This window comes from Eumetopias jubatus, unplaced genomic scaffold, assembly GCF_037043125.1.
Source record: "Eumetopias jubatus isolate StellerSeaLion01/CBP00866 unplaced genomic scaffold, mEumJub1_p1.0 scaffold_5, whole genome shotgun sequence".
Taxonomy (NCBI): Eukaryota; Metazoa; Chordata; class Mammalia; order Carnivora; family Otariidae; genus Eumetopias; species Eumetopias jubatus.
In genome coordinates this window covers 3,394,628-3,407,934 of record NW_028274811.1, presented here as the reverse complement: position 1 = coordinate 3,407,934, position 13,307 = coordinate 3,394,628, and positions in this window count along the sequence as shown.

The window sequence follows — 13,307 nt, the reverse complement described above, 5'->3', positions numbered from 1 at the left end:
AAAGTCCATTTTGTATGATATAAGTATTGCTACCCCATTTTTTTCTCTCACTTCCATTTGCATGGTAAATTCTTTTTCATACCCTTACTTTTAATCTTTACATGTCTTCAGGTCTAAGATAAGTCTCTTATAGGCAGCATATAAAGGGTCTTTTTTCTTTTTTATCCATTCCATAGCCTACAACTTTTAATTGCAACATTTTGAATCTTTACATTTAAAATAATTATTGATTGGTACATAATTATTGTTAACTTTTTTTCTGTTTGATATATAATCCTTCTTAGTTACTTCTCTTGCTCTCTTTCTTCATGACTGATTGCTTTTTTGATGTTATTTTTTGGCTATTTCTTTATATTTTTGTGTATCATAAGCTTTTTGTTATGGTTACCATGAGATTAATACATAACATATTAAGTGTATAGCAGTTTAAAATAAATGATGATCACTTAAGTGCAAATACATTTTAAAAGAACTTCATTTTTCTTCACATCCTCTGCTTTGTATATATATGTTGTCATATTCTATATCTTTCTTTTTGTGAGTCCCCTTAACAATTTTGTTTTAGATATAAGAAATCAGAGAGGGAGACAAACCACAAGAGACTCTGGACTCTGGAAACAAACTGACAGTTACAGATGGGAGGGAGGTGGAGGGATGGGGTAACCGGGTGGTGGATATTAAGGAGGGCATGTGTTGTGATGAACACTGGGTGATATACACAACTAATGAATCATTGAACACTACATCAAAAAAATGCTATAATTGATTTAAGACGTTTGTCCTTTAACCTTCATACTAACTTTGTAATTGCTTGCCCTATTAATTTTGCTATGTGTGCTTTTACTCATTTTTTTCTTTATAATTTTCTTCTTCCAATTATAGCCTTTTTATTCTTACTTAAAAGTCCCTCTAACAATTTTTGTAAGGACAGGTAAGTGGGGATGAACTTCTTTAATTATTTTTGTCTGGGAAAATTTTTTATCTCTCTTTCAGTTCTGAATGATAACCTTGCCAGCTAGAGAATTCCTTGTTTTCTTTTATTTTTTTATTTAAATTTAATTAGCCAACATATAGTACATCATCAGTTTTTGGTGTAGTGTTCAGTGATTCATTAGATGCGTATAATACACAGTGCTCATCACATTGCATACCCTCCTTATGCCCATCACCCAGTCCCCTGACCCACCTCCCTTTCCACAATTCTGTTTGTTTCCCAGGGGGCAAGAGTCTCTCATGGTTTGGCTCCCTCTCTGATTTTTTCCCATTCAGTTTTTCCTCCCTTCCCCTATGATCCTCTGTGCTAATTCTTATATTCCACATATGAGTGAAACCATAGGATAATTGTCTTTATCCAATTGCCCTATTTCACTTAGCATAATACCCATAATACCATCCATCCATGTGGATGTAAATAGTAAGTATTAGTCCTTTCTGATGGTTGAGTAATATTCCATTGTATAAATGAACCATGTATTCTTTATCCATTCATCTTCTGAAAGACCCATCTTGATGTCTTCAACAATTTGGCTATTGCGGACATTGCTGCTATGAACATTTGGGGTGCCTGTACCCCTTCTTTTCACTACATCTGTATCTTTAGTGCAATTGCTATGTCATAAGGTAGCTCTATTTTTAATGTCCTGAGGAATCTCCATACTGTTTTCCAGAGTGGCTGTACCAGCTTGCATTCCCACCAACAGTATAAGAGGGTTCACCTTCTCCACATCCTTGCCAAAATTTGTTGTTCCATGTCCTGTTAATTTTAGACATTCTAACTGGTGAACTTGTGCACACCATTCACAGTGGTCTACACCATTGTGGTTTTGATTTGGATTCCTCTGATGGCAAGTGATGTGGAAATTTTTTTTCATGTGTCTATTGGCCATTGTACGTCTTCTGTGGAGAGATGTCTCTTCATACACTTCTGCCCAATTCTTTACTGGATTATTTGTTCTTTGGGTGTTTGTTAAGTTCTTTATAGATATTGAATAGCAGCCCTTTATCTGTTATATCATTTGCAAATATCCTCTCCCACTCCTTAGGATGCATTTTAGGGTTTTTGTTTTGTTTTGTTTTGCTTTTTGCTTTTTCCCTTGCCCTGCAGAAGCTTTTATCTTGATGAAGTTCCAATAGTTCATTTTTGCTTTTGTTTCCCTTGCCTTTAGAGCCGTGTCTTGCAAGAATTTGCTGTGGCCAAGATCAAAGATGTTACTGCCTATGCTCTCCTCTATGATTTTGATGGATTTCTGTCTCACATTTAGGTCTTTCATCCATTTTGAGTTTATCTTTGTTTATGGTGTAAGAGAATGTCTAATTCTCCAGCATGTGGTGGTCCGATTTTTCCAGCACCATTTATTGAAGAGACTGTCCCCCCCCATTGGATATTTTTTCCTGATTTGCAAAGATTAGTTGACCATAGAGTTGAGGGTCCATTTCTGGGCTCTCTATTCTGTTCCATTGATCAATGTGTCTGTTATTGTGCTAGTATCATGCTGTCTTATTGATCACAGCTTTGTAATATAGCTTAAATTTTGGCGTTGTGATGCCCCCAGCTTTGGTTTTCTTTTGCAACATGCCCCTGGTGATTCAAGGTCTTTTCTGGCTCCATACAAATTTTAAGACTGTTTGTTAAAGCTCTGTGAAAAATGTCCATAGTATTGGGACAGGGATCGAATTGAATGCATAGATCACTCTGGGCAGCATAGACATTTTCATGATATGTATTCTTCCAAATCATTAGCATGGAATGTTTTTCAGTTTCTTTTTGTCTTCTTCAATTTCTTTCCTAAGTGTTCTGTAGTTTCTAGAGTAAAGATCCTTTACTTCTTTGGTTAGGTTTATTCCTAGGTATTATTTTTGTTCCTATTGTAAATGGAATTGTTTCCTTAATTTTTCTTTCTTTTTTTTGTTATTTATTTGCGAGAGAGAGAATGAGAGACAGAGAGCATGAGAGGGAGGAGAGTCAGAGGGAGAAGCAGACTCCCCACCGAGCAGGGAGCCCGATGCGGGACTCGATCCCAGGACTCCAGGTCATGACCTGAACCGAAGGCAGCCGCTTAACCAACTGAGCCACCCAGGTGCCCTGTTTCCTTAATTTTTCTTTCTTCAGTCACCTTGTTAGTGTATAGAAATGCAACTGATCTATGTGCATTGATTTTGTGTCCAGCCATGTTGCTGAATTGCTGTATGAGTTTTAGCAATTTGGGGGTGGAGTCTTTTGGGTTTTCCACATAAAGTATCTTATCATCTGCAAAGAGTGAGAGTTTGACTTCTTCTTTGTCGATTTGGATGCTTTTTCTTTTTGTTGTCTGTTTCCTGAGGCTAAGACTTCTAGTACTATGTTGAACAATACGGGTGAGAGTGGCCCTCCCTGTCATCTTACTGACCTTAGTGAATATCTTTCAGCTTTTCCCTATTGAGAATGATATTTGCTGTGGGCTTTATATAGATGGCTTTTAAGATATTGAGGTATGTTCCCTCTATCCCTGTACTTTGAAGAGTTTTAATTAGAATGAATGCTGTATTCTGTCAAATGTTTTTTCTACATCAGTTGAGAAGATCATGTGGTTTTTGTCTTTTTTTATTAATGTAATCTACAATGTTGATTGATCTGTAAATGTTGAACCACCCTTGCATCCCATGAATAAATCACACCTGACCATGGTGAATAATCTTTTAATGTACTGTTGGAGCCTATTGGCTAGTATCTTGGTGAGGATTTTGGCATCCATGTTCATCAGGGATATTGGTCTGTAATTCTCCTTTTTAGTGGGGTCTTTGTCTGGTTTTGGGATCAAGGTAATGCTGGCCTCATAGAACAAGTTGGGAAGTTTTCCTTCCACTTTTATTTTTTGAAACAGCTTCAGAAGACTAAGTATTACTTCTTCTTTAAATGTTTGGTAGAATTCCCTTGGGAAGCCATCTGTCCCTGGATTCATTTTTTATGGGGGATTTTGATTACAGCCTCAATTTCCTTGCCTGTTGTGGGTCCATTCAGATTTTCTACTTTTTCCTTTTTCAGTCTTGGTCATTTATAATTTTCCAGGAATGCATCAATTAATTCCAGATTGCTTAATTTGTTGTCATATATTTGCTCATAATATGTTCTTAAAATTGTCTGTTTTTCCTTGGTGTTGGTTGTGATCTCTACCCTTTTATTCATGATTTTATTAATTTGGGTCGTTTCTCTTTTCTTTTGGATAAGTCTGGCCAGAGGCTTATCATTCTTATTCATTCATTCAAAGAACCAGATTCTAGTTTCATTGATCTGTTCTACTGTTCTTCTGGTTTCTATTTCATTGATTTCTGTTCTAATCATTATTATTTCTCTTCTCCTGCTTCGTTTAGGCTTTATTTGGGGTTATTTCTTCAGGTCCGTTAAGTGTAAGGTAGTTTGTGTATTTGGAATTTTTTAGTTTTTTTTTTGAGAGGGCTTGTATTGCAATGTACTTCCATCTTAGGACCACCTTTGCTGAATCCCAGAGCTTTTGAACAGATGTGTTTTCAGTCATTAGTTTCCGTGAATTTTTTTAAGTTCTTCTTTAAATTACTGACTGACCCATTCATTCTTTAGCAGGATGCTCTTTAACTTCCTAGTGTTTGGGTTCCTTCCCAATTTCCTCTTGTGATTGAGTTCCAGTTTCAAGGCATTGTGATCTGAAAATATGCAAGGAATTGTCTCAATCTTTTGTATTGGTTGAGACCTGATTTGTGACTCAGCATATGATCTATTCTGGAGCATTCCATGAGCAATTGAGAAGAATGAGTATTCTGTTGTGTTAGGATGGAATGTTCTGTATATATCTGTGATGTGCATCTGGTCCAGTGAGTCACTCAAAGCCCCTTTTTTTGTTGTTGTTGATCTGCTTAGATGATCTGTCCACTGCTGTGAGTGGGGTGTTGATATCCCCTAGTATTAATGTATTGTTATCAATGTGTTTAGTTACTTTGGTTATTAATTGGTTTATATGATTGGCTGCTCCCATGTTGTGGTTATTATTTACAATTGTTAGATCTTCTTGTTGAACACTTTAAGTATGATACAGTGTCCCTCTGCATCACTTATTATAGTCTTTGCTTTAAAATCTAATTTGTCTGATAAATGGATTGGTACCCCAGCTTTCTTTTGATGTCCATTAGTGTGGTAAATAATTCTCCACCCCCTCACTTTCAGTCTGAAGGTGACTTTATGTATAAAATGAGTCTCTTATAGACAGCATATGGATGGGTCTTGCTTTTTTTTTTTTTATCTAATCTGATACCCTGTGTCTTTGATTGGAGCATTTAGACCATTTACATTCACAGTAAGTATTGAAAGATATAAATTTAGTGTCATTGTATTGCCTGTAAAGTCCCTGTTTCTGTAGATTGTCTCTGTTTCTTTCTGTTCTATATTATTCTTGTGGTCCCTCTTTGCTTGCAGAATCCCCTTTACTATTTCTTGCACAGTTGCCTTGGTGGTCACATATTCTTTCAGTTTCTGTCTGTCCTGGAATCTCCTTATCTCTCCTTCCATTCTGAATGACAGCCTTGCTGGATAAAGTATTTTTGGCTGCATGTTCTTCTCATTTATTACCCTGAATATATTATGCCAGGCCTTTCTGGCCTGTTAGGTTTCTGTGGATAGGTCTGAAGTTAATCTCAGAAGGTGCTCCTTCTTCTGTAGGTAAGGCACCTCCTCTCCTGAGTTCTCAGGATATTTCCTTTTTCTCTAATATTTGTAAGGTCTCTATTTTATGTTGGGGTGTTGATCTATTTTTATTGATTTTGGGAGAAGTCCTCTCTGTCTCTTGGACGAGAGTGCTTATTTCCTTCCCCAGATTAGATCTGTGGCAGAGAATATTGCATTGGGTTCTTTCTTTTGTTGTGAATTCCTACTTCTAGTCATTTTTCCCAGAGAAAATTGGGTGAGTGAGTGAGAGGAGTCCAAAATATCAACCATAACTGAAGCAAAATACAGCCTAGACAAATCCGAAGAGGTCAAAAACCACAAGAGAAAAGCAAACCAATCCAAACCAAACCACACCAAAACATACATACATACATACATACATACATACATACATACATACATGCAAATAGATAAGTAAAAAGGGAAGGGGGAGAGACTATAATCTCACAGGGTGAACAATGCAGGGTGATCCACTTGTTCTTGAGAAAACACCTGGAGCTCAGTATACTATTTTCCCCTGGCACTGGAGTTTTACAGTATTGGGGGATCCATAAACTTGTTGTCTACCTGTTCTTACAGTCTGTCTCTGGGGGAACGTTCTGCTGTACTGCTTCTCTGGTGTCTTTGCCTGGGTACAGTTGCACAGCCCCTTGCCAGGGTACTGGGCTCAGTGTAAGCTGGTCCTCTAGTTGTTCTTGTTCCCTGGAAGCTTTCTGTGCCTCTTTCGAAGATCAGAATAAAATGGACAAGCCCAGATCTCTGGCCCAGAGCTGAAAGATCACAGTCCCCCCTCTTCAATAAACCCTCTGGGACAGTCTTCACTTTTGTGTGTGTCAAACTCCTAAGAGACTTGTGGTGCATGTCCACTGTAACCCTCCTGGGGGGAGTCCAAGGGACCATTGAGCATCACCATACTCTGTGTGTCCTGGGACTGCGAGTGGCTGCGGTCTCCTGCACGCACCCTGCTCTGCCGCTCCCGGGCCATGGTTGGGTGTCTCCCTACGGACCTTTCTGGGGGAGCCACCGCCCAGAGAGCTGTTGCCAGGTAATGCGCACAGCCGTTTCACCCCTCCCAGGGGATGGTAAATGACCCACGAGTCCCAGTCTTTTTCACAGTGCTTAGGTGAAGAACAGTCACCAGACCCACATGGCTTGCGGTTTATGGTAACCTGAGCTGAGAGTCCACTCCTGGGCTTGCTGACTATAACCAGTGTCCTTGTTCCAGTGCTTGGGCACTCTATCAGTTCAGCATCCCAGTTCATTCTGCGTCTCCTGGGACTCTGAGACCACAGTGACCCAACCAGAACTGTGCCCTTTTCATCCCCTGAATCCCTTTCAGATAGGGATGTCTCTCGCTGGAGCCGATTTCTAAGGGTTCTGATTTTGTGCTCCAGTGTTATATCACTTTCCAGTAGACAGAGTATGGAGCCTCCCTCCCCTTTCTGTTTATTTTCTGATATCTCCTTGCAGATTCATGACTCCACACCTCCTACCTTACAAACAGCATTTGCTTTTCTACCTGTAGAGTTCCAGATATATTTTCATACATCTCAGGCTGAATTCGTGGATGTTCAGAATGGTTTGATAGATATCCAGCTAAATTCAAGTGACCAAATGAAACAAGGCCCCCACTCTTCTGCCATCTTGCCACCACTATCCCTAAATCCTTTTATTTTAAAGATTTTATTTATTTTTTTTTTATTTGAGAGAGAGGAAGAGAGAGAACATGGTCGGGGGAAGGCAGAGGGAGAGCAAGAAGGAAAGTCCCTGCTAAGCGGGAGCCCAACATGTGGCTCAATCGCATGATCCTGGGATCATGACCTGAACTGAAGGAAGACACTCAATGAACTGAGCCACCTAGGTGCCCCTAGAGTATTCTTGATTATAGTATTTCTTTATTATTTTTCCTTTCAACACTTTGAATACATTATGTCACTCCTTCCTGCTCTACAGTTTCTGCTAAAAAATCAACTAATAAACAGGGGGGTTTCCATTGTAAACAACTATGTGCTTCTCTCTTTCTGCTTCTAAAATTATCTCTTTATATTTAGTCTTACATTTTAATTAGTATATGCCATGTGTGGACCTCACTGGGTTCATCTTGTCTGCAACTCTCTGAGCTTTCTGGACCTGGATGTCTGTTTCTTTCAACAAGTTAGGGAATTTCTCAGCTGTTATTACCTCAAGTAAGCTTTCTGCCTGCTTTCTCTTTTATCTTTCTGGAAACCTTATGATGTAAATATTTGTTCACTTGATGTTATCTGCTCACTTGATGTTATCCAAGAGATCCTTTAGCTTATCATCATTTTAAAAATTCTTTTATTTTCTTTTTGTTGTTCAGCTTTGGTGCTTTCCATTACCTGTCTTCAAGGTCAGTGGTCCATAATCCTGTATTCTTTAAAGTACTGCTGATTCTGTCTACTGTAATTTTTAAAATTACTGCTATTGTGTCCTTCAACTCTGATTGTTTCTTTTTTAAACTTCCATCTCATGTTTAAATTCTCACTGAGTTCATTTACACTTCTCTCAAGACTTGTAAGCATATTTTGGACATTTACTTTGAAGTCTTCATCAAGTATATGGTTACCTCCATTTCATTCTGTTGTTTTTCTGACATTTTGTCTTGTTCTTTCATTTGGAGCATATTCTTATTTTGATCCTTGTGTGTGTGTGTGTTTGTGTGTCTTTACATGAAGTAGGCAAAACACTTCCTCCTACACTTGAAGTAATGATTGTGTGTGTGGTTATCCACTGTGTAGACTATTTGTGCTTGGTGCCTTTAGAGGGCTGGCAGGAGCTTTGGTTACCATGGGCTCTGGAGCCTGGGCCACTCTGTGCTGGCACTGGCATGAAGGTATGGCCAAACTTTAAATGGGCTCTGGCTGTGGTAATCCTGGGACTCACCTTGCAGTGTTCTTGATCTGAGATGAGTTCTGATCAAGGGTTCCCAGGATACTTTGTGCCATGTTTTTCCTATTAAGATGTTTTGTTTGGAGCCAGAGTAGTGCAGTCTTGGAGTGTTCCAGGGTGCTTTGCACCTGTGACACCATGGTGATCCAGCTGGAGCTGTACCGAGTGCAGAACAGGTGCATCCTGGTGTGCATTGCACTGGTACAATGTTAGTGGAGTGGCTGGGGCTGGTGTGGGCTAAGGGTCTGAGGATCACCAAGGAAGTAGACTGGCACTATCTCTGCTATGAAGGTGGAGGGACTCCTCTCTGCACTATGAAGATGGAGGGAAAATGTACACTGTGGTGCTCATAAGGCCCTCTGACCAAAAGTGAGTTATTTAATTCACCTGCCATTGGGCAGAGTTCTAGGACTAGATCCTTTATATTCTAGGTGCTCTTTTCTTTTAAGTCTTTGTTTTATTTTTTTAAAGATTTATTATTTATTTTAGAGAGAAAGAGAGAGCACAAGCATGAGAGGGGGTAGGGACAGAGGCAGAGGGAGAGAGAGAATCCACAAGCAGACTCCCCAGTGAGTGCAGATGTGGGGCTCGATCCCAGGACCCTCAGATCATGACCTGAACCAAAACCAAGAGATAGCCACTTAATTGACTAAGCCATCCAGGCACCCCTTAAAAAAAAAAGTTTTAAATTCTACTTAGTTAACATACAGTATTATATTAGTTTCATATGTAGAATATACTGATTCAACACTTCCATACAATATCCAGTGCTCATCAAAACAAGTGTACTCCTTAATTCTCATCATCTATTTAACCCAACCGCCCCACCCACCTCTCCTCTGGTAACCATCAGTTTATTCTCTATAGTTAAGAGACTGTTTCTTGATTTGTTTCTCTCTCTTCTTCCCCCCCCCATTGACCATTTGGTTTGTTTCTTAAAAGCCATATATGAAAGAAATCATGTGGTATTTGTCAATCTCTGACTCATTTATTTCCCTTAGCATAATGCTTTTTAGAAACACCCATGTTGTTGCAAATGGAAAGATTTCACTTTTTATGTCTACTATTCCATTGTATATATATACCACTTCATCTTTATCCCTTCATCAGTAGGTGGACATGGGCTGTTTACATAATTTGACTATTGTATATAATGTTCCTATGATGATTGGGGTGTATACATCGCTTAGAATATTATGTATTTTTTTTAATTCTTTAGGTAAATATCTAGTAGTGCAATTGCTGGACTATTGGATATTTCTATTTTTAACTTTTTGAGGACCCTCCTTACTGTTTTCCAGAGTGGCTGCATCAGTTTGCATTCTCTCCAACACTGCAAGAGAGTTCCCTTTCTCTACATCCTCATGAACACATGTTATTTCCTGAGTTGCTAATTTTAGCCATTCTGACAGGTGTGAGGCTATATCTCACTGTAGTTTTGATTTGCATTACTCTAATGGTGAGTGATGTGCCTCTTTTCATATGTCTGTTGACCATCTGTATGTCTTCCTTGTTTTCTTTTTCCATTTCTTTTTCTTTCTTTCTTTCTTTCTTTCTTTCTTTCTTTCTTTCTTTCTTTCTTTCTTTTTTCTTTCTTTCTTTAAATTTTAGGTAGTTAACATACAATGCAATACTGGCTTCTGGAGTAGAAGTCAGTGATTCATCACTTACAAACAACACCCAGTGCTCATCATTACAACTGCACTCATTAATGCCCATAACCCATCTAGCCCATTCCCCATCCACCTCCGTCCTTCAACCCTCAGTTTGTTCTCCATCATTACGAATCTCTTATGCCTTGTTTCCTTCTTTCTCTCTCTCTCTTTTCTTTTTCCCTTTTTTCCTTTCCCATATATGCATCTGTTTTCTTTTCCAATTTATTAAATTCCACATAGAGGTGCCTGGGTGGCTCAGTCGTTAAGCGTCTGCCTTCGGCTCAGGTCATGATCCCAGGGTTCTGGGATTGAGCCGTGCATCGGACTCTCTGCTCTGTGGGAAACCTGCTTCTCCCTCTCCCACTCCCACTCCCCTTGCTTGTGTTCCTGCTCTCGCTGTCTCTTTCTCTCTGTCAAATAAATAAATAAAATCTTTAAAAAAAATAAATAAATTCCACATATAAGTGAGATCATATGGTATTTGTCTTTCTCTGACTTATTTTGCTAAACATAATGCACTCTAGATCCGTCTCCCTCCTTGCAAGTGGCAAGATTTCATTCTTTTGATGGTTGAGTAATATTCCATTGTGTATATATACCACATCTTCTTTATCCATTATCAGTCAATGGACATTTGGGTTCTCTCCATAGTTTAGCTATTGATAACGCTGCTATAAACTTTGGGGTGCAGGTACCCCTTCAAATATGATTTTTGTATCATCTTGGTAAATATGTAGTAGTGCAATTGCTGGGTCATAGGACAGCTTATTTTTAAATTTTTGATGAATCTCCATACTGTTCTCCACAGTGGTTGCACTGGTTTGCATTCCCACCAAAAGTGTAAGTGTTCCCCGTTCTCTGCATCCTCACCAACACCTGTTGTTTCTTCTGTTGTTAATTTTAGCCATCATATCAGGTGTTCAATGGTATCTCATTGTGGTTTTGATTTGTATTTCCCTGATGGTGAGCAATGTTGAGCATCTTTTCATGTGTCTGTTAGCCAGCTGGATGTCTTCTTTGGAAAAGTGTCTATTCATGTCTTCTGCCCATTTCTTAGCTGGGTTATTATTATTTTTTTTTTTTTTTGGTGTGGAGTTTGATAAATTCTTTGTACATTTTGGATACTAACTCTTTATCAGATGTGTCATTTTAAAATATCTTATCTCATTCCAGAGATTGCCTTTTAGTTTTGTTGATTATTTCTTTCACTTTGCAAAATCTCTTTATTTTGATGAAATCCCAATAGTTTATTTTTACTTTTGTTCCCTTTGCCTCAGGAGACATATTAAAAAGAAGTTGCTATGGCTAATGTCAAATAAGTTACTGCATGTGTTCTACTCCAGGAATTTCATATTTTCAGGTCTCACATTTAAGTCTTCAACCAATTTGAATTTATTTTTGTGCATGGTGTAAGAAAGTGGTTGTTTCATTCTTTGGCATGTAGCTGTCCAGTTTTCCCACACCAGTTGTTGAAGAGACTGTTTTACCATTGGAAATTTTTTTCTCCTTTGTTGAGGTTTAATTGACCATATATTTCTGTGTTAATTTCTGGGTTTTCTATTCTGTTCCATTGATCAATGTGTCTATTTTTGTGCCAATACCATACTGTATTGACCACTACAGCTTTATATTATAACTTGGAGTACAGAATTGTGATGTCTCCAGCTTTCCTTTTCTTAAGGTTGCTTTGGCTTTTTGGGGTCTTTTGTGGTTCCATACAAATTTTAGGATTGTTTGTTGCAGCTGTGACTAATGCTGTTTGTATTTTGATAGGAATTGCCTTAAATGTGTAGATTGCTTTGGTTAATAAGACATTTTAACATTATTTGTTCTTAAATCCATGAGCATAGAATGTCTTTCCATTTCTAACCTCTTTGGTTAGGTTCATTCAAAAGTATCTTTCTCTTTAGATACAATTTTAAATGGGATTAATTCTTTAATTTCTCTTTCTGCTGTTTCATTATTGGAATATACAAATGCAACAGATTTCTGTATGTTGATTTTGTATCATGCAGATTTACTGAATTGTGTATCAATTCTAGCAGTTTTTGATGTAGTCTTTCAGGTTTTCTATATGTAGAGTATCATGTCATATGCAAATAGTGAAAGTTTGTGCTTCCTTGCCTATTCAGACGTCTTTTATTTCTTTTGTTCTCTACTGAGGCTGCAACTTCCAGTACTATGTTAAATAACAGTGGTAAAAGTGGAAATCACTGTCTTGTTCGAAAGAAGAAAAAAAAAACTCAGTTTTTTCCCAGTGAGGATATTAGCTGTAGGTTTTTCATATATGGCCTTTATTACATTGAGGTGTGTTCTCTTTAAACATACATTTTTGAGGGGTTTTATCATGAATTAATGTTACCTTGTCAAGTGCTTTTTCTGCATCTATTGAAATGATCGTATGTGTCTTATCTTTTATTAATCTGGTGCATCACTTTGATTGTTTTACAAGTATTAAGGCTCCCTTGCAACCCAGGAATAAGTTCCATTTGATCCTGTGAATGAGTTTTTTACTCTGTTGTTGGAATCAGTTTGCTAATATTTTATTGAGAATTTTTGCATCCATGTTCATCAGTGATATTGACCTGTAGTTCAATTTTCAGTGGAGTCTTTATCCAGTTTTGGTATCAAGGTAAAACTGTCCCCATAGAATGAATTCAGAAGTTTTCCTTCCTTTTCTATTATTTGGGAATAATTTAAGAATAAGAATTAACTCTTCTTTAAGTGTTTGATAGTATTTGACTGAATATATCTGGCCTTAGGTGTTTGTTTTTTGGCAGTTTTTTGATTATGGATTCAATTTCTTTGTGGATTATTGGTTTGTACAAGTTTTCTATATCTTCCAGTTTCAGTTCAGGTAGTTTATATGCTTCTAAGAACTACTCCATGTCTTCTAGGTTGTCCAATTTCTTAGCATATAATTTTTCATAGTATTCTCTTATAATTGTTTGTATTTCTGTGGTGTTGGTTGTTATTTCTCCTGTCTCATTTGTGACTTTATTTATTGGGTTCTTTTCTTTTTCTTTCTTTCTTTTTTTTTTTGGTAAATCTGTCCAGAGGTTTATCAATTT